This window comes from Myiozetetes cayanensis, unplaced genomic scaffold (assembly GCF_022539395.1).
Source record: "Myiozetetes cayanensis isolate MyiCay16 unplaced genomic scaffold, myiCay2020 scf13, whole genome shotgun sequence".
NCBI classification, from domain to species: domain Eukaryota; kingdom Metazoa; phylum Chordata; class Aves; order Passeriformes; family Tyrannidae; genus Myiozetetes; species Myiozetetes cayanensis.
Window position 1 is genome coordinate 4997094 of NW_026086937.1, and position 25235 is coordinate 5022328.

The 25235-nt window shown below is 38.7% G+C and overlaps 1 long non-coding RNA gene across 2 annotated transcripts; it reads left to right on the plus strand.

Moving 5' to 3' along the window:
* Nucleotides 1-222: 222 nt before the first annotated feature.
* LOC126636407 (uncharacterized) lies at nt 223-25096 on the plus strand. 2 transcript variants are annotated; one of them, XR_007627959.1, is made up of 3 exons: nt 223-321; nt 4807-4965; nt 24869-25096. It is a non-coding gene; the product is annotated as an uncharacterized LOC126636407 (long non-coding RNA). The 2 variants fall into 2 exon arrangements; XR_007627958.1 differs by lacking the exon at nt 24869-25096 and adding an exon at nt 23054-23199.
* The last annotated feature ends 139 nt before the right edge of the window (nt 25097-25235 follow it).

Sequence of the window (25235 nt, forward strand, 5' to 3'; positions counted from 1 at the left end):
ATACTTTAATGCAGCTAATGTTTCTTTTGTCCTAAGATTAACTTCCTACACCCCAAATAGTTTTTTAAGTTGTACCAGAACTGAAATGTACTGTTTTACTTACATTTCAGGAACAAGACCCTTAACATGACAAGTTATGTCATTCAAGAGTCACATGCATTTCATTGCCTAAGTTTTTTAAAAAATGTTTTAACCTTACTTCGTGTTATCCTTCAGCAGCAGTTAATCATTACAGCAGGATCCCCATTCTGTGGAAGCAGAAAAGAAGCATTGTTCCTGATTGCAGCTCTAATGATCCAAAGGGTGCAATCTCATAATTAGGTATGTATTTAAAAGTTGTTTAATTTACTTGATTTTACTTCCACAGAATTCAAGGAAGTGCAGTTACCATGGGTAAGTTTTTGCATGTGCCGATGGTATTCTTTAAAATTCTACCTAATCTGTCCCCATCTCATGTCCTTGTCACTTGAGCATAATTAAACTTTGGAAGAATTCAGATTCTCCGCTGAACTGACATCTGATTGTTATCACCCAGGAATAACCTTCATTTTCAGCAAGCGACCTGGGCTGAACAAACACGGAGTGCTTACATATTTTACAAACCCACAGTTTATACAGAGATTATTTTATGTTTAGATATCACTCTCAAGCAACTGGGACAGAGCCAGCTGCAGATCTGTATAAACAACAGATTTTGCACATTAGGTAGTTGTTAAGGATCGGGTGTAGTACGAGGTACAGTGAAAATCTAACAGTTGGAATTGAGCTCCACCCAACATTTTTTTTTTTCCTTCCAAGAGCAGCATTAGGGTGGCATTTAGACCAAGAAAATACTGAAAGCAAATCAGATATGTGTATTGTTCTGAATGAGGAGTTGCTAGTTCTTTAAATGACTGCCAGATGTCAAACAGAAAAATGCCTCCTCCTTCCACAAAAGAATAGTTGACTAATAATTCACTTTAGAAGGCTGAGAGTCCAGAACTCTGTCAGAGATGTTTTTAAGCTGTAACATTTGATACAGGCTAGGGGAGAAGATGCAAATATGGATGTAATAGAGTTTACCCTGTAATCAAAGGAGGAAGAAGAAAAGCCTTTGCATTTTAGGATACTGGGCCTCCATAAATCAAGAATTAAGAACAACTGCCAAAAGCAACTTTCCTTTCTTCTACCAAAGAAGAAACAGTAGCTTATGACATTGGTTAAAAATTATGGTCAGTCTGAGAGCATATATTTACCTGTAATAAATTCTCATCTTGCAAGAGGAACCAAGGCTGAACAAAATGGGATATACTTTGACATACATCTGCAGATACCTGTGTCCCATATGTGGGACAGTAAGTGGGAATTCCATCTGTTTAGGATGTTTAAATTTCTATATTTTAATGAGATTTTTATCATATACAGAAATTAAATCCAGTTTAGTCTCCTATACAGTCAAAACCCTCATTTTTTATGAACTGAGATGTATATGAACATTTTTCAAAATCATTTCCTTAATCTTGATGTATTACCACAGGTTCCACTAAGGAGAATCATGCTGCACTATTTATCAGTGTTTGTTCAAGAAATCCATGCAGTGCTGGATGAGAAAAGCATCCTGACTGCATAACTTGTTTACATTTCAAAAGGCTTTTGAGATGTATAATCACAAGAGACTGGAGAAAAAAAGAAGCCAGGGAGTCCAGGTATAGTAATTCATTAAAAGACCATGTGAGACAAAAAATAAAAATAGTAAGGATAAAAGGTGAGCTTTTATATTGGAAATCACAAAGTTTTGTGTGAGGACTAGAGCTGATCTGTAAAAGGAGGGTAGGCAAAAAAAAATGACAAAATCTGTTGCTTTTATGAAAGAGAAGGAGAAATTTTTGGAGAGACTTGGAGAAGGCTGGTGTTATAGCTATGTCAGATTCCATTGTTTCTTCTACTGGAGTTGGTTAACATGAAAAAGAAGCTAATGTGTTAAGTCCATCGAATGGTTCTATGAAAAGTTTAATAATTTTTGCCATGAAATGATGGTTACTGTTAAAAGAAAAGTAAAAGGTTTTATTAAATGTCTTAAGACTGCTTATAAAAATTAAGGACCATTATCAGCCTGCATTAGGCTTTGATTAAAGTGTGCTGCATACATTCTCTAACACTGTGTGCTGGTATTAGGAATTTTAGTTAATCATGAAAATACATTTGGCATATGAGGGTAGATTATATAAGCTGATTGGCAAACATCAATAGGTGTTTTATGCCAACTTTTGAACAAGAGAGAAGACCAAGATAGATTATTTTTTCAGTAAAAGACACCACTTTTCTTACCTCTGATGGTTTAATTATTTGCTGATCTTGAATAGCAAAAGAGATTTGCTTCTTTTCCTGCTCTGTGTGGACCTGTGTGGCCCATCAGCCACTTTTGCAGGATTGTGTGTTGCAGTGGTTATGGATGCTCTTTCTGGACCCTTCAGAAACATATCCAGTTCTGTGATGAGTTCTGCTTAAATTTCCCAAAATTATTTCACAAAGAAATCTTTCAGTTAAGCATTTAAATCAGAGGACAGCATTAAATCCGTTCCCACTGCAAGCCCCTCTCATTTATATGGCAGGAGGCTTTGCTGAGGAACTGAGTGTTTTAAAATGACTGCTAAAATATTTGTCAACATATAGGCTTTAAAATGTTAGTTTTCTTAATTTATTGTTGAAGTACAGTGCTTTATGCTCTCTTCAAGCAGCAATTTGTGGGCAATTTGCAGGACTGTGATTCTGGTGTGAAAAAGTGGCATAAAGAGGAGTTGAAACCCCTTCAGCCCCTGTGTAAAAACCCAGGGAAAATATGGCCCTTTTAGATTACATTATTCGTACAGTGTCAGCCAGACATGCTACAAACACTAAAAAACTGCTGGTTTTTAGTGTTCTTCTGTTCCAACAAGTCTGTAAATTAAACTGAACATAAAATAACTGGGAATGGTAGTGATGCATGTAGGAGGAGTCGATCTCTGTTGTGGTATGCTGTGAAAGAAGTTATTTTGGCTAAGAAGAGCTGCAACCTGGAGGAGTGAGATATGTATAAAAACAAGATTACTGTGATTTTTATAGGCGACAATCATATTACAGTGACCTGGTGAGGCAAGTGAGACTTGAGACTGTGGAGGATAATTGTATAGTGCCAAAAATTATACTCTTACTTGTACCTTTTTTTTTCAGCACCTGGTTTCTATTCCTCCTTCTCCTACACTTCTATTGTGTAGTTTTGAGGGTTTTTTTCATACTCTCAGCACTGTACTAACAATGCACAGCAATGCATTCTACCAGCTCAGTAATTAAACCAAAAAAGATTATTTTAAGTTTGGTTACTCCCAGCCTTTTAATTCTTTCTGTCTTTTTTTTTCTTTCCATTTCATGCTAATACAATTTTGCTCTGGTTTAGCCTGTACAGGGGGATTCAAGATGTATACAGCCAAAGCCAGGAGAAGCCTGAGGAGCAAACTGGCTGATTTGTCAGGAGAAAGCTGGACAGGGACTTTGCCCAGCTATGACTTGGCTCTAGATTCTGTCTGTAGAGGACACTTGGTTTAACAGCCAAGGGGTAATCAGGCAAAACATCCCCAGCCTGGTGAGGGAGGGGGTTGTCCTGCTCTGCTCTGCACTGGGGTGGCCTCACCTGGAATATTGTGGCAGTTTTGGGCCATATTAAGCCATTAGAGAGTGTCCAAAGGAGAGCCATGAGGATGGTCAAGGCCATGGAAAGACCTTGAGGGGAAGCCATATGAGGAGCAGCTGAGGGCACTTGGTCTGTTCAGCCTGGAGGAGACTGAGGGGAGACCTCATTGCAGTTACAACTTCCCCATGAGGGGAAGAGGAGGGGCAGGCACTGATCTCTTCTCTCTGGTGACCAGTGACAGGACCCAAGGGAATGGCCTGAAGTTGTGTCACGGGAGGTTTAGGTTGGATACTAGAAAGAGGTTCTTCACCCAGAGGTTGGTTGGGCACTGGAACTATCTGGGGAAGTGGTCACAGCACCGACCAAACCTGACAGAGTTCAAGAGGCATTTGGGATGATACTCTCAGGCACATGGTGTGACTCTTTTGGGGATGGTCAGGGCCAGGAGCTGGACTCAATGATTCTTGTAGGTCCTTTCCAACTTGGCATATTCTGTGATTCTGTGACCTTGGCACTTAGATGATTTTGTTTTGTTCCAGGGAATTGAAAACAGTCAGAGGTGAATTGCAGCATAGTAGAGTATGAGGATGCAGATGAGTAACTGAGTGACCCAAAGATCCTCCTGCCCGTTTTATTTTAAGTTGATGCTTTTAAAAAGAGGATACTGTTCTGGGAAAGCCCCTTGTTTGTTTTTCCAGTGTTGCACCGTGAAAATTTTCTCTCTCTTTTTTTTTTTTTTTTTTTTTTACATTGCAGTTTCTGAAAAGAAGTAGTTTTCTTGTTTTTCTCTGTACTTTGTTTTGATTTTTGTGTGTGTGTATGTGACAGGGAAGAGGGGGAAATTGGCTGATTCCATTTACTTATCTTCGTGTTTTAGTAAAACTCATCACTTTTTTAGTGGTCTTTTTTTGAATGGACTAATCTCTGCTTTGGCCATAAGACATGGCTTAATTTGGCATAGCATTTCAGCAATGTGGTTCAAATGTAACATACCTGAAGATTAGCCAGGCAGTGTTTTAGCAGCTGCATTTAATTTGCAGTAAGTTAGTCAAAAATGTGTCTATTCATGTTTTAGCCCATAGTGTGGCAGAACTGACAGCTGTGGAGTACATCTACCTTCCAAAATCCTCCTCTTTTATTTATTTTTTTTTTTTCTCCAGAATCAAGGCTCTTTGGAATTGCTAAGAGGCAGTCTTGTTTCCTGTGCTATTCAGACTTCAAGCAAATTATTTTTGCATCAATCCAGAACCTGTTCTGTTCTCTCTCTCACAGGAAGACATTCAACAATAAAACATCAGCACCAAGTTACCTTCAGGAAGGTCAGTGTGAAAAAAATAAATAAACCAAGTGATTTGAAGAGATGTATCTGAAATACACTTGCATACTCTTTTAATTGGCATAGTCACCCCACCTGTTTTGTTATGGCCAGGAGTTCAGATGACAGATAGGTCAAATAAACTCAATCATTATATTAGCAACTGTTCATATTAATTCACAACAGAGTTTCCTGTGAAATCTTTAATATTTCATGAACATTTTTAGCCATGAGGTTGGAGCTCAAGACTGCAGTTTTAAGAGCTCTGGTTTGTTTCTTATTTCTGTCAGAAGCTTCTTATGGTGTTATGGGGAAAATCTTTTACTCCCTCAGTGCCTCAAATCATAAAGTTCATAACAAGGTTTTCTTTTTTTCCATTCCTTGTCTTTCTTGCCCGTTTATGCTGCAAAGTCTTACAGGAAGACACCATTTCTTCAATTGGGTGTTGGTATTTTTCCACTCTCAAGGTGGAGCCTTAACAAAAATACATGTAAGTAGGGATTTATAGACTAGGGCATGTATTTTTTATTATCATAGAATAGAAACACTACTTTTTCTATATTATACATGAAAAGTAAATATAAATGCATAGTGATTTTTGAGTGATGCTTACTTTCAAAATAACTAATATGAATAATTTAAAAATTTCAAATGTCACAGCTGCCACTACATCTGTGCATTATTAAAATACTGATAGTAAGATGTTTTTTACACTTGTATCAGTAAAAGAGAGTTATATTATACAGAGTGACATTTAAATTCACATAAATCAATTTATGCTTATAGTTCCATGTCCCTGGCACTTTCAAAATAACTTCTTAATATATATTTGCCTCCTGACAGTATATGGATTCAACTGGAGAGCTATTTTCAATAATTACAGTTCATTTCCCAAGAATCAGATGTTAGTGTAAATGAAAGATCATTCCTGACTGGTTTTCAGCTGCCTTGAGAGTTTGGGTTATTACAAGTTAATTGAACCAGAAAAATTGAGGATAAAACTTGACTTATCAGATTGAATTCTGTTAAAGTGACTGATTGTTGCATGAGGAAAGGCAACAATAGGTGAGACTCTACTATCATCACCTGCTTATTTTTAAGGACCAGATCAAAGAGGTGAAGAGGATGTTTGGTTACCCATGGGTGCCCGAAGTCAATGCCTGGATCAGCAATCTTTTTGGAACTAATTGCATTTTGGACTTGCTGCCTGAGTAGTGTTGGTGCAGCCTCAGGCAGCTGGTGCTGGGAATGGTAGCAGAAGAGCTGCATTCCCTCTCCCATAAAAAGACCCTTGCTGGTCTTTTTTAGTGTCCTTGTTTCGAGCTACGCAGATGGGGCGCATGTGAAGCTCTCAGGTTTCCTCTGCACTGGAAGAGCTTTAAAAGTGCTGCTTTGTGCATCCAGAAATGGTGGGAGGTAGGTACTGAGTCAACCAGTAAACCACCTCTCTAATCTGCCTGTAGGAAAGTCTCCCTTTCTTTTCACATAATTAAATGATTCAAAAGACAAGGGCTAAAAATAAAAATAATTAAATAACTTTAGGTTGGTTTATTTTGATTGTTTTGTTTTGTTTCTTAGCCCTTCTCCTTTTATTAGCAAGATAGGAAAAGGAGGGCAGGTGGAAAATCTTGAAGTGTTATTAGGTGAATGGGGAAGATATTTCTCTTTTAAAAAAAACTCCTTGAGGAAAGAATATTTCTCTCAAAAACCTTCTATTAAATATACATTTCTATGTGAGAATTTTCATTTTAAGGTAGGAAGGTAACAACCTTTTTCCAATATTAAAATTATGTTGACACAATTTTTTGCTTGGCTGAATTTTAAGGCTGATATGATCATCCATGCTGCCCAAGGGATTTGGCTACTCAGATTCCATTAGCAAAACCTCAGTCTTCGTCCCAATATTGACTGGAGAAACCATTATATTAAATTCTATTATAGGTTGTTATCTAACATGTTCAGTGTTGAGTGACAAGAAGAAAATGATAATGTGTTCACCTAGGGACTGTAAGACAAATGTTTCGTGTGTTCTATGGACTTCTGTTAGATAACATTATGGTCATATTACACTAAATAGACACATCCTGCTTTTTAGACTCGAAAAAGAATCTGAATTATTGGCATAGGAAGATTCTTAAAAGCCAGATCGTGGTTTTTCTGCTTGATTTTTGGGATAAGTGCATTTTCTCAATATATTTCTAGAATTACTAAATTTCACAGAGCTCTGATTTGACATTGCATCAATTAAATATTCTCTGCGTGTTACAAAATTAAAATCATAAGTACCCCTGTGATTTACAGAAGTTACAAAAAGGCCTGTTCCATATTTTTCAAATGGCTGCCTGCTCTTCATGTGACACCAATATTTTGTTTGAAAGGCACAGAAATGCGATATCTGAAGAAACCTGGTTTTTTGGGTGTCTTTAATAATGGCATGTTTCCCATAAATGTGGTGTGGCTTTGGGTATGACATATTATGACTTGCTTATCTCAATGAGATTGGGGGATTTCTGCTGAAATTGAGAGCAAAATTTTAACAGTTCTCGTAACAGAAGCACAACGGTTTGCTCTGGAACAGAATCGATAGGAGGGCATGTCAAGACAATCAGTAAGATCTTAAACTATAAAAAATAATACTAAAACCTGTGAAGCTGGGCAGACTTGGAATGATTTGTCTTGGATGCTAAAAGATAATAGAAATATAGTATTAGAAACTTCACAAATGATCAAGCCTCCCGAACTGTCAGATTTCTATAATAAAATGCTACTCAAAATGAAGTCTTTCAGTACAACTGTCATTTTCAAACACCAAACAGTCTCTGTGATTATGTTTCATGGACCTGTATTTCATCTCTTGTAAATGCAGACCATTCCCCTCAACTGACAAAGGTGACTCTAGTGAAAACATTTTAAGTGTCCTTCCACCTCCTCCCCTTAATTGTATGATTCAAACTGAAAATAAAGAGGGCTTTCAAAGGCTTGTTTTTTAATAAATGATCTCAAAGGAACAAAGAACCATGAAGTTACTCATAAGGTACAGTAGCTTCATGGCTGAGAGCAGAAGAGCACAAGGATTCACATTCCCTTGTTGCTTCAGCAGCTCTTTTCAAGATGTTTCCCATTTGACCTTTGCCACAAAGATGAGGTCTGTCCAAAATCTTTGAAAAAAGTAAAGGAAGGTCATGCAGAGATGTCTTAATATATGCTTTGCACAATGCTCTTTTCATATCTACCTAAAAGCAGCGGACTGTAGAAAATAAGTTGTGGACAGGACCACTCAAGCCCAAATGGCCCGAAGGGACACGATTTAGAGTGACCTTTTAACATCCTTTGTCAGTAATCTGCATAGATGAAGTCAATTGTCTAAAAGGTCTGTCCCTGTCTAGCAAATAAAGGATGGTGAATGTCTCAGTAGTCACATTCCTCTGCAGAAATGATGCAGAGCAGTTGCTCTAAATTTTTTGCTCATATTTTCTGAGATTCCAGAGGCTATTTTAGGAAGGCAGTAGAGTTGCTAATCTTAAACAGTTTTGAAAAATTCAATTGTAATCTATTTCATACTCACAATCAATAAGAAAATCTAAACCTGGCTACTAAATTGTGCAGATCTCTTTAATTGCTTTTCCTCATACAAATTTTTCCTCATACATATTCCCATACACAAATACAATTCTGGTTGAAACTGCCTTTCTCTAAAAATGAGTATAAGAAAGTAAGAAGTTCCACTACAGTCAAATTTTAGAGCTGTCTTCCTCTTTGAGCTAGTCTTGATGGAAGTATAAGATCAATAAATTGAAAGCCATTCATGTTTTCTGAACAATGAGTTCATAACAAGAATTTTTTTGTTTGGTTTTTAAATATTTTCTTGCCTTTCACTTTTAAACTATATGAAAATCTCACCCATTCAAAAAAGTTTCAAATACTGCATTTCTACCTCTGGTATTTCTCGGTCAAAGTAAACAGTGGAAAGGTTGCAGTTCTTGCCTGCAGAGTAATTGTATCTTGACTATGTGATCAAACTATCAAACTTAACTGAAAGGAAGGTAAGAAGCTGCCCAGCCTGACAAAATGTCAGCTTAGTTGGAATTGAGCATGTGGGGGAGAATTCAAATGGGCAAAGCTGATTAGGGTTAGCAAACTAAAGGGTAGAGGAGGCTATAAAAGGTAAGATCACTAATTAGCTGTTTGAGCCAGAGTTTCAGACAAACTTTGGAGGTGGACTTGTGAGCTGCCTAAGAAAGGTTCTCAATAGAGGGTTTTATTGTGGATTACAAGGCTGGTGAGGAAATAAAGGAGGTGGAAAAATGAAGACTGGCAGTTTTGGGGCACCTCCATCTTTCTCCTGTCGTGCATCGTGCAGTCAGGTAAGAGAAAATTTTGGATTACAGTGTTTGACTTTATTTAAAGTCTGTCCAAGAAAAAAAAAAACAGAATCCAGCCTGCAAAGGACTGGAATATCAAGTAGGAAAGTTCTGAAGGTTGTTTCCAGTTTTAGAGAAAAAGGGAATTAATTCCAGTAATTAGGCACCTGTGAGGCTGTACCTTGAATACTTTGTTCAGTTCTGGAGCCGTCACTACAAGAAAGACATTGAGATTCTGGAGCATGTCCAGAGAAGGACAATACATCTGGTGAAGGGTCTGGAGCACAAGTCTGAGGGAGATGGGGGTGTTTAGCCTGGAGAAAAGGAGGTTCAGGGGGAAAACAACTGCTCTCTTCAACTACCTGAAAAGAGGTTGTATCCAGGTGGAGGTGATGCTCTACTCCCAGGTAACAAGTGACAGCACAAGAGGAAGTGGCCTCAGATTGTGCCAGGGGAGGTTTAGATTGGATATTAGGAAAAATTGCTTCACAGGAAGGATTATCAAACATTGGAAAGGCTGCCCAGGGAAGCAGTGGAGTTGCCATATCTGGAAGATATTTAAAAGACCCATAGAGATGTGGTGTTTAGGATATGTTTTAGTGGTGGACTTGGTAGTGTTGGGTCAATAGTTGGATTTCATGATCTTAAAAGTATTTCCAAACTAAATGATTCTATGATTCCATCATTCTATGATTGTGTTTGTCCATGGAAGATTTACAGGAAAGCATGCTTGTTCAGTAAGGAACCGTGTCATTGATTTGGACAAAACTAAAGACAGCCTGAATACAGAATATTTGGCCAATGCTACAAATGCATTGTAGCATTGTATCAGTGTGTATTTGAATTTTTCACGGTCTCCTTGTGAAAATTCCATAACCATTGCCCCTGGTGGTCTAGTGGTAAAGGCGCCGCGCTATCACCGCGGAGACCCGGGTTCGATTCCCGGTCAGGGCCACTCCCGGGCAGGTGGGGCTCGTTAGCCCTTAAAGGCAACCCACCTACGTCCTAAGGACCTCGCTGCCACCGTCCAAGCTCGCTTGGCCCCGGCAGATGAACCTTAGGATTAAAGGGTGGGCTCAGTTCCGCGCACACTGTGTCTCACCTAAAAAATCCAATGCGCAGGCTGGAAGGTGGAAAGACCTTCCCCGGATCTTCGCTCGCGAAGACTGGCCATTATTATTAGTGATTATTTCATCATTATTATTGATTATTGTGGCTTTGGTCATGGCAATATTTAGACTCCTGTCTACCACTGCTAAGAAATTAATGCTGTACAGTATATGGATGTATGTGTACAAAGCTCCAAATGCTCTGAAGCATCCCTGCTGTAAGTACATTGTATTCCTTGGGAATGAGCAGTGTCCATCAGTGAGAGCTGTAACATGGCTTTCAGTGGCAGCACAGCTGGGTCTTCATATTAAAATCTTTAAGGTAGATTGATGGATGAGTTCAACTAGCTATTCAGCATCACAGAATAATGAGAAATGCAGTTTTTCTGGGTGTAGCAGCAAGTTTAAATACTGGGAACTAGATGATTCTAGTTATGTTGTACAAAAATCTAGGCTTCATAGAAAAGAAGCAACTGTGTCTGGGCAAACCAGCTCTTACCCAGTCAGTGGTTTTTGAAACAGGCAAATTAGACATTGTCTAGGAAATGGTGCAGATGAAACTCCAAAACAAACACCTGTGTTCCTTGGTTGTGTTCATGTTAAATCTCTGCATATGCTTTCTATTTCTACAATAAACTGAATCAGCCTGGGACCGCAGCATCTCTGTGTTCTGAGGAAGTCAGATCCCAATCTGATGCGTGCTGCTTGGACATCTCCCTAATTTGAAACAGAACCACTACCACCCCATGAAGCTTTTGAAAAATAATTGAGGTCTGACCAGAAACATTTGGTGGTTTATATGAAATTCGTTTATTCCTCTTCCTTTTTCTGGGGAACAGTTCTGGCTCCCTGGTTTATGGAAAGAAAAGTGTGTTGAGAACAAGTGGTATTCTTGGTACTGCCTAATGATAACTTATAATATAAAATTTTCCACTGAGACATAGCAAATTCCCAACTCTTAATTCTTGCCACTAGAAAAGTGGAATATCCCAGAATTAACAGCAATATTTGTAGTCTTCTGAGTCCACTTGGCATGATTCATTTTTATTTTTGCAAAAATGAACAGAATACTACTGAAAAGAGATCCTAATTGTATGTTTCTTGAATATACTAACTGAATGAATTATTGCTGGTTTTTCAAAGAACAAAAAATTGCACACATGACATACTACTTCTTTGTTTTGAATATTTTCTATGAAGTATTTGGAAGGCTTTGTCAGTTTTGTAAGACATCCATGAGGCAGAACTCTAAACCTTGGTTGTGGTTATATTCAATGCCAACTGAATCTCCCATCATATTTTTTTGTTTTTCTGGCCTTTATATACACAAAAATACACCAACATCCACTTACAAATTTTTGGTAACTAGCTCACTTAAAATCTTGAGGGAATAAAAAAATTGCTACATTGAAAAAAACTCACAAAAAACTCATTTAGGAATCTTTGAGGATCAGAATTCTTTTCAGTAAAGTCAGTTAACTGATCTGATTTTTTTCTTTGTTTGCTGGTGCTTTAGACAAAAAAGCTGCTATTATCAACACACCATGGGATCAAAGATACTTCTTTAATTAGTCTAACTGAAGGAAAAATATACAGTGGTGGAATGGTGGTAGAAATTGTGTCAGAGAAGCATGAAAAATAAGACAGAAAAGAACTGTGGCTGTTGAAATCATCTTGCAATTTTAGTGACTATAAATACCAAATATTTCTCTCTGAAGTTGAAAAATTTGGTGAACTAAACGCAAAGAGTTAGAAAAATTTGGAATTACTTTAAGGGTCCATGAAACACTTGAAGGCAACAAGTCAGAATCCAGCTAAAAGAAGGTTGTCAGCTGGCACTACTGATGCCCATTCTTCAAAACAGAAAGCGTTCATGACTTTGGTAGGTCTGTTTCTCTGGCAGGCAAACCAATTATTTCTGGATGTTATATTGTTCACAAAAGTCATCTCTGGCTGACCTCTACCTAAGCTTTCCAGTCAGGAGACTGAGCATCTCAAACTTAACTCCTGTCTGGCTAATTCAAGTGAATTTAACATTGGACTACTCTGTTAAAGGACTATTTATTTGCCAGCTCATCCACGTGAATTTGCTTTTGTGCTGCTGTGCTGTCTGTTAGGAGCAGAAAGTGACACACAGGTTTGTGTGTTCTAAATAAAAGCCTTTTGTGGATGGTTCATTACATAAATGATCTTTCTGTTTGATTAGGGGGCTGAGGGAACAGAGCTCATGTTTGAAAGATCAGGAACATTTTCACAGGTCACTGATTCTGTGTTTTTGAAAGTGAGTGAGTCTGGTGCATTATGTATATCAAAGAGAGTGAGGGCACACAGTAACAAAGGTAGTCCAGAAGGGTTTTTTTTCTGGTGCTTGAATGTGAACATCGTTTTATGCAGACATTTTTAGTCGATGTATGTATGCAGCTGCAAGAAATAATGACATGAGCAGCCTTCCCTTCACTGTTACAAGCTGCGAGTGCGGTTCAGCCTTTCTCTTGAAGAAGGATCTGGCCCAGTATGAACCCTGAATATTGCAACAAAACACCCTCTGAAAGAAGAGAGAGAAGAGAGAATCCGTGCCAAGTAGGTATTTCCAAGTACGGGAGGCTCATTTTGCAAAGCCTAATGAGGGCTGAGAAGCAGTGCTTCTGGGATCTGTCCAGATTCCATGAATAAGCCACAGAGGGACTGATGAAAGCTAATAATAGTCTCAAATTCCTCACTCAAATTTGTGCTCATCGTAGGCTTACAGTCGTTAGGAGAGAAGCAGTCTCTGCTCTCCAGCAGAGTCCCAGCCTCAGCCACTGTCGCTGTTGGCCACCGTGTGCCATTAACAATGTGGGTTTTTGTTTGTTTTTTTTTTTACAAACTTGTCCATTTTCTTTAAAATTTTTTTCTTTAACATTTTTCATGAGGACACATTTGAAAAATCACTTTATATAAAACGTCACTTCTCCTTACTCTGCAAAGCCTTTCTGAGCGACTTGTTTGCTAAATTAGCCCCACCCTGATTTAAGAAAAGCAATTTGGCAATATGGGATAGAACAGGATGATGGCATTGCATGGAGTAGCTGAGGGAAGGTGCAAATGTGCCTGAGAGTCTCTTGTTTAGAACTAAAAGTCACAGTGATTGCAGCTGATAAATATCAGAGGCCTTATCTGAAAAGCCTTCTCTGAAGATGTAACTCTTATTCATGTCAATTAAACCCCCATATTCCTCCAGGGAATTAAGGCTTACTGTGAAATGTCCTGGCTATTAGTTTCTGACAATCTTTTGGCATATGCTTCAGCCTAACAGGATTGATCCTGCACAGCTTAAATGAATGGGGACCTTGTGACTTGAAGGGGATGGGAGATCATTTCAAAGAGCCTGTAATACGAACTCCCTGGGTGCTAAGTCCTTGTCAACTAGTTGTGGTTGGCTTACATTTTTCAAAATTACTTGGATACCTTGAAGAGCCCTTAATGTCCCTATCACTCATTTCCTCCCACCTGAGCACAGAGTATCAGGAATCAGTTCTAAAAGTGCATATACACAAAAGTTGCAATACTGAAAATTATTTTCAAAAAGACTGAGCTCTTGGCCATAGACTCAAGAAAGAGTGAGAAGGAAAATTAAAAGAAAAGTAACCAGAGGAAAAAAACCTGTAAATAAGTAAGGTATTTTATCCTGTGTGCTGCAGGCTTAAAAAAGGATATCATCATTGAATTTACCTACAGAATAGCTCTGTGTTGACTTGATAATGACTCCAGTTCAGGTGGAATCCATAAATGGTTCATGGACAGTTAGTGCAAATTGTTCTTTTTGACTGCAAATGGCTTAAGTCTGCTGTGTGGTAAAAAAGGCCATGATTGCAGTGTGATGATTGCAGTACAAGATTTTTGTAACAGGGTTTATTTTCAAAAATCCAAACCAAGATGTTTATTAACAGGGATATATTGGCAATTCTTGCAAAAGTTTTGACACCAAAGGGGCCGTCTATTTACCATGTTTAGCTCTCTTTTATGAGTACATGGAATGATGGCTTTCTCAACATAGCATTAAAAAAAACCAACATTGGAAAAGAAATATGTCAGTGCTATCAAAGGGATAACAGCAAACCTCTTGCTCCAGGGATTGTGACAGTACACTTAGAGAAGCAGCTGGAAAGAATTGGAGAGAAAAAGATGGACTATAGGTCTGGTTTCAGTTATTCATATATATACCAGCAGAGGCCTGACATTAGGATGCCAATCAACATTGCTCTCACAGTTTTTTTACTTCTTTGCTGGAAAGCTAACAGAACACTGTGACATCCCTCTTGGGCTCATAAGTTGAAGTTTTGCCTTCTTACTCAGATCTCAGATTTTCTTCCAGGCTAAGCTTCCCAAAACCCTTTTTGACAGGTTAGGGGCAGGTTTGTTTGGTTTTTTTGTGGTTGTTTTTTGTTTGTTGGTTTGGTTTTTTTCCCATTATGTATCTTTACTCTTAAATTTCTATATTCTTGCTCTTTACCCTTTTTCATCTCCATGCTTTTATTTCACTAGCACCTTTTCATTCCTTTATTTTGCTCTGTGTGTCTGAGACAGAGAGAAAGCGTAAGTCTATTTTTCATCTGTTTCATTGGTTGTTGCTTTGGGGATTGTTCTCTTTCCTTGATCTCCTGTTCACTAGGTGTCCAGATATGGAATGGCCCTTTTTTGCAGCACGCTTTGACTACTTTGTTACTGGAGTTCTCCCAAGGTTCATGTGAGACACATGCAGAGGGTTTGACTGGGAATTTCCTGAGCCTGTGTGGAAGCTGCAGCCACAGGTCACTGCTTTCAGGCATGGCAGGAAAACAGAAAGAAGCTGGGAAGAGTTAATCCCTATTTCATCCATAAGTAATGGAGAATTAATGTGGGTGGCCTGTGGTTTGGGTGGAGTTGAGGTCATGTTTCCTCACCTTTCTTGCTGCTCCTGTCTGTTCTGTGCTTCTCAAACCTGTCTGACAGTCGTCTTTCCCAGCTGTTTCCTCAAGTTGGGAAATGTTATTTGCCAACAAATACACTGCTATTTGTCTTCCTGCAATGCACTTATCAGTGGAAGTGAGCATTTTGTTTTGATAGATGGCCATTAGTCACAAAGATCTACTTTCATAAAAACAGGTTGCTGCACTTGGTGTTGCGCAGCTGAAGTGACGTAAATGGCACAGTTCAATTTTCAGAATGAGAGCTTGGGCAAGACTGAGTGAAGCAACGTTTAATCCATTGAAATCTTGGGCCTCTCTCTTTATAAGGCACTTTAACACCTTGTAGGGAGGCCTAATTCGTGTAAACTGCCATTGGTTCCGTTGCACACAGGGGAAGCTTCTGACACTTCCTCAGAGAAGCCACTCCTGTAGCTCCACCACTGCCAAAGCCTTGCCACCCAAACCCAGTGCACCATGGAACCTTACAACTTCTTTTGATGGGCTACCATCAACTCTAATTATAAAATAATCCATTTTCCTCTGTTTCACTTCTACAGAGAAGGTATTTGCAGCAACGTAACCAGGTTTAAGTTTAACTGAAGGTCACTGGAACGGGACAAGGGGAATCATCTTTATTTATTTTTGCCCAGTTAAATTAGCATAGAAGCGCTTTGAGAAGGCAGACAGAAAATAACACAAGAAATTTGTTTGTGGCTTTCTTACCCAGACTCTTTGTAAGACTCTGAGTGTTACAGCCCACTTGGAGGTACAGAAATGGCCATGTTTCAATGCTAGTACTGCCTAAGAGCAATCAGCGTGGGAAGGATTTTGTTTCCTCTTGACCTCTGATGATCTCCATTTGTGTACAGCTGGTTACCAGGACTTTATATGCAGAACCGCATTTGTTAGTACAGTTACATATATTTTCTCATAAAAAAAGATTAATGATGCATTGCAGCCTAAGTCTTACATAGAATTTGACTTTTAAACGGTGGGGGCTGAGTGTAGGAATGGAATGTGTATGTGCAAACCACTGTAAGCTTTCAGGTCCCTTCATGATGAGTCAAAGGCCTGGTGACTGAAGAGTAGCACCTTGGGCTGTATTTTTATATGCCTTCTTCTTGTGGAAGAAATATTTCTACAGAATATGCAGTCTTCCGTGTTTGGGTAACCCCACAATTTGGACCATTTTAATTAATGAATTTCAAACATCTCCAGGCTGCATAAAGAGTTGATTCCTACCTGGTGGAGGGAAACCCTAAAGGCTGTCATTATTTTTTCACTGTTTTCAATGGAAAACTTTGCTGTCTCTCATTTAATAGACTCACATTGAATTTACTTCCTGCCCTTTAATGATGGCCTGCTCACTTCCCTGGACTTATTATTTCAGAAGGTTTCATTTAAGAAACTTCTTTCTGTAAATTAATGTACTGCAGATTTATTCTTCAGCATGTCCACATTTGATATATACAGTATTTAAGTTTGTATTCACTTAGCAAAGCATTTACGCCATTATCATGTAATCACTTCCAGTCCAAATACAGAATCTAGAGATTAATGTCCCATAAATTTCTCCTTGCAGCAGTTTTATTGCTTATATTAGTTATTAAGTTATGTTTGCATTGATCTTCCAAAATAGGAAAGATAGATAAGAGATTTGTTTATGTTTTAAATTAAAGTGAGTCTTTTACAGTCAGTTCAGATTGAAAGGCTAAAGATTATGGCACACACACTATCTTTACAGCTGGTCAAATGTTGCCAATCAAATTTGGGAAAGTCAGAGAGTTCTGACAGGGCTTTCTGAACTTCCATTATCAAAAGTGTTTTTCCTTTTTCTTTTGTTTGATGGGATGGTGAAAGATTTTTTTTTTTCCTAAGGCCACTAAAAGCATTTTAGTTCATGATTTGGAAAAAAATAGGAAAAAATATTACTATCTCACACTTCCAATGCTTTTTCTGTTAAAAGTGTCCTAAACTCCTTTATGTCAAGGAGACTAAGCAAAAAATAAATAGCTAAGGCAACCCTTAGTTCCTAGAGAAGCCTGATTACATCCATGTGGAGCTGGTCAGTAGCTCGACATGGAACATAAATACTTAACAGCAGCTTAAGACAGGGCACAAGGGTATTTTAGGATTCACTGAGTCATAACTTCATTGTAACTGAAAAATCCATAGGGTCACTATTTTCCCTATGAGGCAGAGTGCTCCTATTTGAGAGTCCCACTGGTATCTGTTCCTTTTAAGTGTTGTGATGTATTTGTTGTACTGGGGTGAGGAAAGTGCCTGAAATCTCAGTCTGATCTGTGTGGAAGGCTCAGATGCTACAGAGAAGAAAAGAAATTATTTTCCATCTCTTCCTGATATCCAAAATTTCTTTCCAGTATGAGCAACGTGGTCTAAGACTGTTAAAAGAAATTTCATGTATTAATCTCTAGATTTCATATGTACACATTATATGACAGATAACTACCTGGTTCTTTGTTGGCAAAAACCTCACTGGTTTATCAGATTTAAGAATAGAGCTGCAGCACCAAAGGTTATGTGTTTACATCTGTTTACCCACGGAGATACTGGCAGTACCTGTAGGGTAATCCTGAAAAGTATTTTGCTTGGTTGATCTTTTCTTTTTCTTTCTGTGCATTCTCTAATTTTAGACAAGCTACTGCCATATATATCACTAATTCCCATCATGAACAAGCCAAAACAACAACAACAAAGCCCTAAGCAAACCTTTTGAAGCACATTTTATATGGTAAAATGTATATTATCTGTTATATAAGATAAAATGAAGTATACTATAAATGTTTTATGAGAGATGCATGAAGTTTTCATTGTCCAAACTAAATTTCTAAGCCCTTAGAATGCAACTTAAGCACAAGCTTGTTGGGCTAGTCAAGAAGAGAAAATTTATATTCTCTGTTTTGCTTCCTGAATGTCATTCCCATCCCTTTCTTCTTCTCAGTTATTAAAATGCACAAAGCCACTTCTGCCAGCCCACTTATCCCCTGCCACACTGAATCAGCGTATCCAGAGAGTGTTTCCTCTGTGCTTGGAGCTGTCACAGATGGACTGGAAGAGCTGCTTTCTGGTGATTCAGTGCAGCAGGGGACACATGCTCCACCGACAGCAATGGTGCACAATTAACATAGGCTAAAAGAGCAGAAAGGAAATTGTGGAGCAGACTGAAGAGCTGCAGAACCCTGAGCTGTAACTCACTCAGGGCTTTCCAATTCTCTTTGCAATAAGGCAAAAAGGCAAGTCAATAAAACACTGAATATTTTTTGTAAGCCAAAATATTGGCCTATTTTTGTATAGAATTATGAAATACCAATGGACTAAAGCTGACTTCCATATGAAAAATGTTCTTAGGGAGAATTTGTGGAACTCAAAATGATGAATTGTCTTGGTTTTGCCATTCTTTAGTAAAGATTTACAGAACCCAACCTCAGTTTCCTTGATCATTTTAATACTTTAAAAAAGAAAAATGTTCTCAAGGGATTTTTACTGAGAAGGAGGTTTTATTGTGAGTTCCACTGTACTGCCACGCTAATCAATAGTTATGACTGATTGCTGTGACTAATCCATAAGATAAAGGTCTGAAACATGGAGAGTTTTTCAAAACTTTGTTCAGCATCTCCCAGGAGGGGAGAGGCCCTTCCATTTAGGTATGATGGGCTTATTCCAACCTTTGCTCCATGCTGTGCTCTCATAATTCTATCTGGGCATGAAAACCACCACGCTCTCCAATGTGTCCTGCTGTCTCTCCTCTTCCAGCCCTGCAAGCATCACTGTAACATCCACGTGCTTGCCTGCTAAAATAAATAGCACTAATGATCTCCCCAGAAGCCTCTGCAGACTCTTTGGAACTTCTCCATTTTCAAGGTCACAACTCTGCTTGAGGTTGATAAATTCATGAATTAATAATACTTAGCACTTTTCATCCATGAATGTCAAAGGTGAGAAACCATTGTTAGTCCCATTTTTATCGAGGAGGAAATTGAGCTGTAGAAGTGACATGTATAAATTTGGAAGCCAATCAGATCCAGGAAAAGAACACAATTTTCTGCACTCAGCTTGCACTGTAGCCATTGCTTCACGGTGCCCTTTGTGCAACAGCACAGTCTCATTAAAGTTGAGATTTAAGTTCCACAAGAGTCAGGAAATTAAACTCTGCCACACAGTATGTTCATTGTACATTTTTATTGGACATGGCCTATACATTACCAAGTGATCATCCTTTTTTTTCAAAGGTAACTTTCAGAGAACCTTATAGTAGTAAGTGATGCATATTTCTTTGTTTATTCAAAGTCTTATTTGTTTAATACCATAACTGGGAACAAAACAGCATACATTTTATTATTCTTGTTTTTATGACTGTACTAATCAAGAGCACTCTATTATCTTGCCTTTTAAAAAATTACTTTAGCAAATGTTTACAGTACAAATAAATGTCCTAAACACTTTTCTGGGAAAGTCCAAAGACGATTCATATACTGGAGTTCTCATGGAACATGAGAAAAATAATGGTGAAGTACCCAGGGCAAAGAGCATTCCCTTCTGGAAATGATCTCTTGTCATGCTTAATTTTGATATTTTTTGCAAAAATGTTTTATTCAGCAAGGATGTTCTGCCTGTTCCAGTACCAGCCTCATTTCTCCAAAGGATCTCTTGACTGTCTATTATAATTCTTGTTTCACTCTCAAAACACTTTCTTGAAATGAGTACTTCTAATAAGCACCTCTATTCATGTAAGCACTCCAGAAAATCCTCTAGATGGTTAAGAGGAGACGCTGAAGAAACACTCAGAACCGTCAGAGTAAAGCTTTTATCTCCCAGAAAACTCTGGGAGAGTCACTCTTGAGAAACACTGAATGCTCTGCCAGGCACGTCAGCTGCTGTTTAGCCATTCCACAACTGAAAGGGCTTCAGGTACAATCCTATGCAGAATATACAGACAGTCCATTAACCCGGGGGCTGAAACAGGCAGGCTGCTTATTTGACAGGCTCTGGGCAGGTCAAATTTATTGTTAAAATCCTGAAATTGCTTCTAGAAACGAAATGTAAGGTTTATTGTATTTACAAAACCTGGTTTAAGCTTAAATTAAGTATTAATTTTGTACACAGTTTGTTTTTGCAAACGGTAGTCGTGATGTAAGATAAGTTACAATAGCAGTGGTCCTACCTATACTGATTTTATTGACATGATGGTTTTTTGCTTGTTTGAGTTCTGAGGTTTTGCTTTGGTTTTGTTTGTAATTTCAGCAATATTTTCACTGAAATGCTTCTTTGTTATTGTCTCTTCTGCCTCAGACTGTATCATTTGTGTATTTGTTTTGAAAGAGAACTTAACAGAGGAGGGAAAGAAGTCTAAGTAAAATATCATAATGCCAATATAGTGGCTGGTGAAAAGTGGTAGATTTATGGCCCTAAGAAATGAAAGATGTCATTTATCTGTGTTGCCAGTGCAGCTCATTCTTTGGCAACTTCTCCACAGCAAGGCATCAGTACTCTCAGATCCTGAGGTTTAGCTACTCTGACCCTGCATGTGGGAGAACTGGGTCAGCTTTGATTTTGCAGAAGCTTTCTCAGTCCATACCACTTGTCAGTTCCTGCAGGACAGGCCTTGTAGTTTGATTAGGGTGGCACTTGCTGCCTTTGTGTTTGCATGGTTTGGCATTTACAATTTCTACTACTCCTGTATATATAAATCACAATTATTTCTGCATTGAAAGACTTACCTTGCCGAAAACAATTTATCTTTTTCCTATCCTGTTAGTTGCATCTACTTTAAAGATTCCAAATAATATAGTCTAGTAATGTGGCAATTTCCTGTGTTGACAAATAGTGTAACTACCACTAGAGGGCTTTAATAAGGACACAGATCTTACCTCTGTTACACCCTTTCCAATCTGGAGGAATTTAATGGAAAGTGTAGTTGCCCATTTTCCTTTAAATTGGAAAGATAGGCTGACAGATTTTTTTTTTTTTAATTAAATCAAAGTTCAGCCTAATAATTTGTGTAGATAATTTGCTTCTTTAAAGTTCAGTTAAAAAAAAAAGAAAGAGAAATTTTCCAAGCTAGCACTTGGAAACGGAAAGGTTCTCCTAATTGTGAAGACTAACCTTAAAGTCAGTTTACAGCCTGGTCCTTTAAATGCCTTTCAGGTGACTGTTTTTAGGGACAGAAACTCTTGGTTAGCTCTTAGCAGAGCTGGGTGAAGGGGGATCCAGAGGCTGGGGTGATCATGTATAGAACAGCCCAGGCTTCACCATGGCTCCAGCACTGATAGAAAGCAACAAAATTTCTCCAGGGTCTAATGGCTAAAATTCATTTAATAATACTTAGCACTTACCACTTTGGGTACATCTTCAAAGAGCTGAACTAATAGCAGCTAATTTAATCTTCAAACAAACTGAGTGAGGAGAATTATCATTGCTGTTAACTGAGGGCCAGAGCAAAGGAATGGCACTGCAGAGAAACAAAAACGTACACTTCTAGCCAGCTGCTTTGTGCCTGACTAATAGGAAATGTTTTTAGAGGATTTAATCATGATGGGTATTTTAGGGTGGCTGCTGACTCCTCCCAAATCCTACATAGCTGTTATTTCATAATCTAAAGGTAAATTCAAGGTTTTAAGATTAGGGGAGAGAAGAACTAAAAAAAAAGAAAAAAAGCTTTTTATGGACCGGGAATCATATTCCCTTTTATAGGACTAAACTAAACTGTCCAGGAGAAGAGACATTTCAGTTCCTTCTCCCCAGAGCTGTGATTCTCAAGGACCCCATTTAACCCCCTTTACACGATTTGGAAAGGGGAGAGCAGCACGTCCAGCTGGGCACCTCGAGGGCCCTGATGGTCTCTCCTGGGGTCACCTCGAGGGCCCTGATGGTCTCTCCTGGGACCCCACGCGTTCTGCAGCTCTGGGGGTGTGGAGGTGGGAGTGCATAACAGCAGGGGAATAGATAAAGGAATAATCAGGGACATAGGAGGGCAATGAATGGCCTATAAAGAAACGATGTATTTGCTTCTAAATAAAAGACAAGTCCTGGCTGGAGGTTTATTTGATTTAGTGAAGCCCTTTTCAGGTCTTTATGTAAAAACTATCAAAAATCTAGATACCTGGGTTCACAGAAAGGATGTTTGATGAATTTCTAAAGTCTGTATTCGGTCTTCTCTGAAGCCTGCAGTAGATATGAGTTACTAGTCAGATGCAAATTTAGCAAGCTTGGCTTTTGCTCAGGTTTAAGGACACATCCACTAGGATCACCTTCAGAAAAAAAGTTAGAGAATAATTGGTTTTCTACCATTGCGAATCCAAAACCAAGCACAGAAGTGCACAGGTTTTAAGTACTTATGTACATATGTATATGTATATTTATATGCATAAAATTAACACCTAGTTTTAAGCAAGCAATCTAGTTGAAAACCAAAGACACCTAGTTTTACACAAACACACATCTACATATTGATATGTTTAAGTGTTACTTTTTGCAGGAACTGCAAAAATGCTTAGGTCAAGTGAGATGCTGTGTTTACATTTTAGTAAAATTGCAGTGCATTCGAAAGTATTATATATTTTGAAGTAAAGAATTAGAACTCTTTGCTTTGGGAATGGAAAATATTTTTTTTAAGTTTTTAGTAATTTTATTATTAATATTACTATTCAAATAATTTGTTGTTTTTTTTTTTCTAGTGAGTAGGTTATTGCCTAGCTTTTTATCCAGAAGAGAGCAACTGCGTTTCATCAACATATGACATGTTGTTCATATTTCAAAACCTGGGCTTCAGTCCCCAGTCCTGCCTGACAGTGACTGGTCCAGTGGAGCAACGATTCCTCCTGTCAGCCAAGTCAGTATTTCTGATGTGTGTTGGTTGTTTCCCCTTCCTGCCACCATTCCCTTGCAATTCCACTTCAGAGCACCAGGAGATTGAGGTCTAGAGTGGTTATGGGATTTCACAGCTTAGGGCACATGATAATGAAAAGCACAAATCTCCTTCATCTCTTCCCCTTGCATACCTATTTTGTGAGGATTCTACTGTAGGAACACTCCCTGCATTGCACAAAATGATGCACACCGCAGTAACAACAGTATTTTTATTTTCATTTTTTTCAAGTTGGCTCATTTTACTGGCCTTGCACTTGTCATGGATCCAACTCAGGTGAAAATGGGAAGTGATATAATACAGCATTAGCCATTGATTTGGAAGAAATGTGCAGGGCAGAAATTCTGGGTGCCTTAGGCAGGTAAGCAGTAATAGGTTACCTGCCTGAGGCATTAACTCAAAGAGCAGTGATAGTCCCTTCTACCTCTACAAAAAAAAAATATCTTTGAAGAGGAAGAGGTGTAATGTGATCACAGAGCACTCAGAAATGTATTCATTGCTCTGCTTTGTCTTTGTAAATCTTTCCAATGTTCAGCAGGACAGCTGTGCTGTGGCTGCTAGCTATTAGGGCTGCACACTGCTTTTCAGATTTACAGCTGTGTGCTTGTCATTTCCAGATGCAGTTTTACTAAGACAGTCACTCAGGAAACGTTGTGAGAAGCAGCAGGTTTCCAGTAAAACATGCCCATAAACACCACGGTTGCTGGCAAAATAAGACTTACACCCAGATGCTTTAGGAGAAAAACAGTCTATTCTTTGTTCACTTTTACCCTGAGGGTTCAACTCAGATCCATAAATATGTACAATGGAGCAGCCCATCCAGCTCGGCCGGCCGACAGGACACGTAATTCCCCATCTCGGATGCTTCTGCTATTTCTGTTGCATGGGTCTGTGCAAGGAACCTAACTGGGGCAAATAATTCAGGAAGCTGTTTCAATCAAAGCTCAAATCGTAGGCTGTGTGGTTATTTTTGTTCTCAGTTCAGCTGTGGCCAGTTGAAATCTGGGCTTTAGCTGAGAAACACAAGCGTGAAATGCACAAAACTCCTGCTGCTTCTGAATTATCCCAACAATACCCATCTCCAGTTCCTCCAGACCCTGGAAACAGCAGATTGCAGCACAAAAATTGCAAAGATTTAATTGGCACCTGACAAAGGATAAGCAAGGTAAGGACCACAGGCTGCTCAGGAACTGAACTTCTGTCAAAAGCACTAACCAGATTTGGAGATTTCTGGGAGCTCGCTGGTATTTGCAGGGACATGGCAAAACTTTGGTTTGCCAGAATGGGACAGAAAATTCAACAGTCCATAAAGTGTACAGAAGTTGGGAAGGATCTTCTGTAACTCCTATTTCTCAGTATGCTTATTGCTCATATCAGTAAAACTCTAAATACCAGAGCCAGCCAGACCTTGGGAACGTTTTTTTCCCTATTTCTTCTTTTTCTTGCTGGGTCTCATCTGTTCACTTCTTTACGTATTAGGAAAAATATAGTAAAGGATCATCCCAGCTGAGATTTCCTATTATATCCTTAATTTTTGTATGCTGCATTCTCCAAAATAGGATTATAACTGTGACTGGTAATAACGAATCACATGACTGTTTTTTCTCTCTTTTGTTTCTCCCAGATTTTCCTCTTAAGTGAAAGAACTTCCTGAATGAGTTTCCACTTGAATGGAAGCAGCATCGGATGGAAGACTAGAAACTGTGTGTATCCATGTGGATGTCTGCCCCCTGGTCAGAAGGGGAAGGGTATTTACCCTGCTTAAACTCAGATGGGGCACCAGGTGCCCACTGAGCTGTGCTGTCACTCCTCTCCTCAGCTGGACAGGGAAGAGAAAATGCAACAAAAGGCTCCTGGGTTGAGGTAAGAACTAGGAGAGATCACTCGCCAGTTACTGTCATGGGCAAAGCAGACTCAGAGAAATATTAATTGAATTTATTACCAATCAAATCAGAGTAGGATAACAGAAAAAACACAACAAAACAAAACAA